This window comes from Dermacentor silvarum, chromosome 1 (assembly GCF_013339745.2).
Source record: "Dermacentor silvarum isolate Dsil-2018 chromosome 1, BIME_Dsil_1.4, whole genome shotgun sequence".
Taxonomy (NCBI): Eukaryota; Metazoa; Arthropoda; class Arachnida; order Ixodida; family Ixodidae; genus Dermacentor; species Dermacentor silvarum.
Window position 1 is genome coordinate 288932129 of NC_051154.1, and position 5986 is coordinate 288938114.

A 5986-nucleotide genomic window follows, 5' to 3' on the forward strand; every position below is an offset into this window, starting at 1 on the left:
CTGAATGAACAAGCGTGGTGTGAGCGCGCACAAATAAACATGAATAGATCACACTGAATGACTGCAGACAACGACCGTCAAAACTCTGGCAGCAAGCGGATACGCCGCAGCGGCGAACGTACGTGCGGTCTATCGCTTCAACGGAAACGGAGCGCATAAAGGTTAGAGCCGTGTGGAGATAAGAGACGGTGCGAGCGAGCGACGATCGCGGTTCTTGGCAGCGTAGAAGTGCGCCCCCCCCCCCCCCCCCCCCCCGCTCCCTCAGGCGCTGGCTTACCGCTTCCTTGCTTGCGCGTGGGAGAGATAAGAGACTGTGCGGATGAGCGCGGTTGTTGGCAGAGAAGTGCGCCCCCCCCCCCCCCCCCCTGCTCCCTCCGGCGCTGGCTTTCCGCTTCCTTGCTTGCGCGTGGGAGATTGAGTGCGTTCGCTCTCCGTGATAGCGCGAGTCCCCGCACGCTTCCGCTGAGGCATACGGCGCGCGGCGAAGATTTTATCTATACGGAACCTCACGGCGACGGCGACGCCGACGGCGACGCCGACGGCAGAAATCCGGTTGAAGTGTCCATATAATTGCTATCGCAATAAAACGAAAAAAACGCCCATGCACCCCCGTCCCCGTACAGACGGTATACACCGGCGAAGCTGAAATTTGCGGCCCCGGTATGAGCCGCAAATGATTTCTTTCCTTCCTTCTGTGCAATGAATTCAGCTCCAAAAACACGATCACAGAAAGGGAAGGATATCTTGAAGACAGGAAGCCGCTCGTCCCGTCTTTATGTTCTTCCCTTTCTGTGGTCATGTTTTTGGAGCTGAGATTCATTACTATTGACACGTGTACTTGTTTATCTTTATCGTGTGACTGCGTTTAACCGTTCAATAAATGTTATCGCTCAGTGGAGAACGCGCCTGCATGTATCGGACGTTTCTCGAACGTTATCGATGGTTCTATCCGCGGTCCGTTGTCACCGAACCTTGTGTAATCTGATTGCAAGTATGCGCGACGTGAATTGTGTGGTACTTTCTGCAAGACACGCGCGGGCATCGCCGATTACACTGGAACCTTCGATGAATCTTTTTTAAAGGGCCCCTAAACCACCTCAGATATTTTTTGAACATTGCAAGTAAACAGGCGCATCGAGTTCAGAATGCCGTTACGATCAACGATGCCAAACGCTGCAGCGCTACGCGCCGCGGGCGCGCCACAAAACCAAAAAAACAATGCCGTCCTCCTCCCCTCGCCTTTCCGGTATACCCCAGCGGTCGTCATGATGTCAGCAGGGGGAATCTGGGGATGTCAACGGCGGAAACGATGTCCATTGGTCGAACAAGAACCTACGACTTCCGGTTAGCCTGCTAGCAGGTACGCGCGCTCCCTGCTCGTCCTCGCCGTGTTGCTCGCTTGTACGCGCTTGCGCATCGGTAATTACAGCCCGCAACGCAAGTGCCATATCGCTTGTTTTCGAAAACAGTCATACTTAGCGGTCTCATTAGCTGCGCGAACAGAGTGCGACAGTGTTGGCCTTTCGAGACGTGCGCGCAACACAGGGTCTAAGCGGCACGCTTCGCATAACACGCGCCGGCACCGCAGCAACAGCGGGTAGCCGAGAAGCGCCGACTTCACGTCCACGTTACCGGCACGCTAACTAGCCGCACGCCGTTTGGCATTCGCGGGCCGCCGTTCGACAGCGGTTTTGCTCGCGAGCGACGAGATTTCCTTGCCGTACGTAGAGAGGATGAGATCGGGACTCATTTGTGCGGCAACCTCACCGCCGCTGATCGCTCGATCGACGGCGCCGATATCGTCGCTAGGCCTTTTCCGGTTCCCTTCAAAGCTAAAGCGGACGACGCTTCGAAATGAATTACCGACGCTCACAAGCCGCAATATTTTATTATCGTTGTTATCGCTCTTCGCATTAATTGTACACAAAGAAGAAAAATACGCTGATATTAGCGGCGCCGTCGGCTACGATGCGAGCACAGCCGAGCCGGTCGTCTCCCGTCGGTAGCCGTGCACTCAGCTGCAGCCGATGTTTTCGTTGCCGGTGGCAGAGGTGCGCAGCTTCGCGGTCGTCGATTGGCCCGTTGATCGTGCAGCGGGCGGGGCGCCGGCCGAACTGTCGTCTACTTTGGACACCCCTCGCGCGGCAGACTGGAGGCTGTATCGTCGTCCGCATATGTGCCGCTAGGCTCTAGCATGGCTACCCGTGCCTTAACCGGAAGTAGGCAGTGTTTTGAGAAGCGCGTTGGCGATGACTTATGTCACGTGACATTTGGAGCAGCAGTAGGCGAGGAGGAGAGACCAGCCGTAGCGAAGGAAAGAGCGAAACGAGCGAGGGCCGTTTTTCGATCATCAAACGCGTGTAACTCCGCTATTACGGCACCATTTCGAAAAATTCTCGCGGCTACGTGTTCGTTGTAGACTCGTGCACAACTGCAACACCACAACTACATTTCGACCTCTGGGTGGTTTAGGGGCCCTTTAAAAACCGACGCGCTTGATCCGCTGATAAGATTTTCGACAACCGCTGACTGTGTTCGCCGCTATCGTTGTTCTTTGAGTGTAGCCTATTTTTGTGGGCACAAGTTCGCCCAATAAAAACCTAGTTTTGTCATTCACAGTACTGCTGCTGCTTTCTTCATCATCATTACTACGTGGCACTATTCTGCATGCTTGTTACGTACAAGTCTGATATCTAGTCAATCTTTCTCTGCATTCCAATGAATCGCGTACGTTGAGCACATGATTCTGCTTCATGTAAAGGAGTCATTTGTTCGAGATTTTTGTTACAAATACACTCGAATTTGTAGAATCCCACTGGCTGTGATCCCAAACCACACTTCATTCCAAACTTGCACTCAAATCCCCCACTTTGTTGCATATGCCTCCACGCTGAGCAAACTTACGTACTGCAATGAGCATGCAATGCACTTAATATATATGAAAGGCTGTAATGTGTTGGAAATCCTTGACTTGAAGCTTTTCCAAAGGCATAAGAAAGTTGTTAAAATTTTTCATGAGGTGCGCAATTATATCATTTTGAAAACAGCTTCCTTGAAAAGTGAAGTATGTTTATATAGGCAAAAACTTATTTGCTTTATCTGTCAGATCAATAAATTTGTGAGCCCATGGTAAATAAAACAAAGAAAACTCCTGCCGCCCCCTCTTAATCAAGCCCCTACATTGACAGGACTTTTTCAAGATATTTCTAGTCAAAGTTTGGTTTCCTGTGAGCATGGTTTTTGCCACATCGTCATTTGTATGATCTGGCTGCAGAGTGGAACCAAGAAATCCCGGAGACGCAAAACACCACAGAATATTACAGAGGACGAATTCGCCAAATTTACGCAGCCCTGTATACCTACAGAACCTAATTTCACGGTAGCAAATCTTCGCGACGACATCGTCCTTTACCGATGCGCTAAGCGATGTGATATGCAAGGCCAGAAATAAAACGCAGCGTGTTCTGATGAAAACTGACCGTGACAAAGCTTTCCATCCTCCAAGGATTCCGTCGACACGGACGGATTAACCGCTTGCCGTGTTTTCTCTGCAGCGGGAATTCTCCAATCGACTTCAGTTCGCCATAGCTCGAATAAACCACGCTGGGATTTCGTACCCTTTTCATGCTTTTTAACGAGAAGCCGTGCACTGCGCAGCGTAGCTGCATCGATATTTCGCTGTAGAGACATGCCGTTCGCTCCAACCTGTCATAAGGCATCTGTCGGGCTATACTGTACAATTTTTTCCCATGTAGCCGTGCGGTCCGGATCTCGGCGTACTCAACGTTCGTGCCCTAACCATGTTGTAGGGTTGTCGCAGCTACGACGGCGGCGTAAGTGACTCCGCCACCAGTCGACGACGCGAAGCTTTACGTTGTGGGAGATCATTTGCTTTTTGTTCCCTCAATGCAATTTATTGAATCTTATATGCATCACTTCGTGAATCTCAATAAAAGGCCCGAGGGAGAGACAATAAGTATCCCTACTTTATCTAGTGACCAAACTGCTTAAGTGAACGGAATAATTTTCTTCTAGCAACGCGTCCCGAACCGGAACGAGATGGCGTTCTCCACGGAGTGTGGAGGCCGCGCAAGACCTTCCTCGAGCATACTTACCTGGTGCCGGGATAACCGTGATCAACGAGGCGGTGTCCCCAGAGTGAGGCACGGGCAGGGGTCAGCACTGCGCCCGTGCTGACCCCTGCCACTACCCCAAACTGGGGCAGATGGGGCATGTAATTTTTGGTAGTGGGGGACTGCGTTCGCGCTATCCCCCTTCCAATATTGAATCCAAAAGAAGAGTAGTTGTATTTCTCGCTCGAGCGGGCGATTGCATGCTGAGAGTTATGTAATACGCTGAAAGCTGAGGAAGGATTTTGCTAGAATCTGCTTGAATGATGAACACAAATATCGGGTGGCGGATATGATCGAACCATGGAATAAAACGGAGAAGAGATGGGAGTCGCTCAAACGCGGCGAGTTAAATTTTAATCACCAATAGACCTTTTCACAACCCGACCTTTGAGCAGCGCCATTGGCCGACACGGGCGACGTCTAGCGTCGCCGCCATTTTGGACTGTGCGCCTTGCGAGAGCAGGCCGGCCGGACTTCGGTTGCGTGATCTTCGCGGCGTATTATTTCGATTGTTTTTTTCCGCTTCGCTTGTCTTGTGCCGCTGGACTTGTTACATGTTTCACGTGCTCGCGTGCGCGCTCAGTGTAGTGTGCCATGGCAACAGCAAGCCCAGCCAGTGGATGTGGTGTTTCTTCGTCGGTAGCGGCGGCAGCCGCGTCTGCTTCGTCGAGACCTGGCGTGCTAATCAGCGGTATATTTCATTGTTATTGCTGGGCACATGTGACCGTATCGTCGATTGAATCTGATCACCATTACGTTTCGCGATTGAGGGTTGCCTCATTTAGCGAAAGCAGGCACGTACGTAGCTGTCGGGCAATGCTTTAGAACCAGGCGCCGGCGGCCCGACGACGCGTGTCAGTGGTTGGTAGATATGCGGTGGTTACTCCATACGCTTCCGACGCAACAGAACAGCTCAATCATGCAAAATTTATTGGATCTGGTGCAATGCAGGGTGCTTATAACCAAATGTCAAAGCATACAGCGTGGCGATCTTGCAGCGCGGTACCTGCAGCGAAACGACGCGCGGCGGTGATCACAGATGCCAGCGCGACTGATACAGCCCAGGTGCTAGATTTTTATTTTTAGTATTTAGTATTTATTTATTTATGCATACTGTCAATCCCAACAGGGATTATAACAGGACTTGTTATAAAGATATATTTGTTTACCTATTTTTTATGTTTGTTTACCTGGAATGGCTTTTCTTTCGAATGTCTGAATTTGGAACAAGCTTCGCTCACGGTGAACCTTAACGCAGATCGTGCACGAAGTTTGTATTGAAGATATCGCGTACCGCAAGAATTGTTCGTGTGCACTATCTCTGAAGCGAAATAAGCCAACAACATTGCAGCGTTAGGGCCATCTCTGCTCTTTCGCTTGTTTCCCTTACACCGTCTCACTGTGCTATGTTCATAATAAAGTAATGTCGAGTCTTAACAATTGTCGAATAAATACATATGCATATGACTGTAAACCACTACTGACCGTGAGCAAAAAGCGCTTAGTGGTCAGCGAAGCAGTCTCTGCACGTACGTAAGTACTTCACTTGATCGACTGTGCGAATAAATTTTTTTCGTTACTGTTATTCTTGCAAGCATGATGCTATTGTCCGCGTAACTATGCGAATACCGTTTTTTGCGTTCTTACTTGCGCGGGCTCATTTATCGCGTTTCTACGCCACGCACAGTTAGCGCATTACGGTTCCGGATACTCTTAACACTGGCGCTAGGCCGCACTGATGAGGTTGACACGTTAGTTTTTTCAATGCTCTTGCTGCCCAAGCACATAGACAACGCTCAAAGATGGGTGAGCTCGATGCAGCACCACACTGTTGAAGTTAATTACCTTTATGG

At 50.5% G+C, this 5986-nt stretch overlaps 1 non-coding gene across 1 annotated transcript; it reads left to right on the top strand.

Moving 5' to 3' along the window:
- Positions 1 to 4107: 4107 nt before the first annotated feature.
- Positions 4108 to 4276, top strand: LOC119437965 (U1 spliceosomal RNA). Its single transcript, XR_005189598.1, has one exon. It is a non-coding gene; the product is annotated as a U1 spliceosomal RNA (small nuclear RNA).
- The last annotated feature ends 1710 nt before the right edge of the window (positions 4277 to 5986 follow it).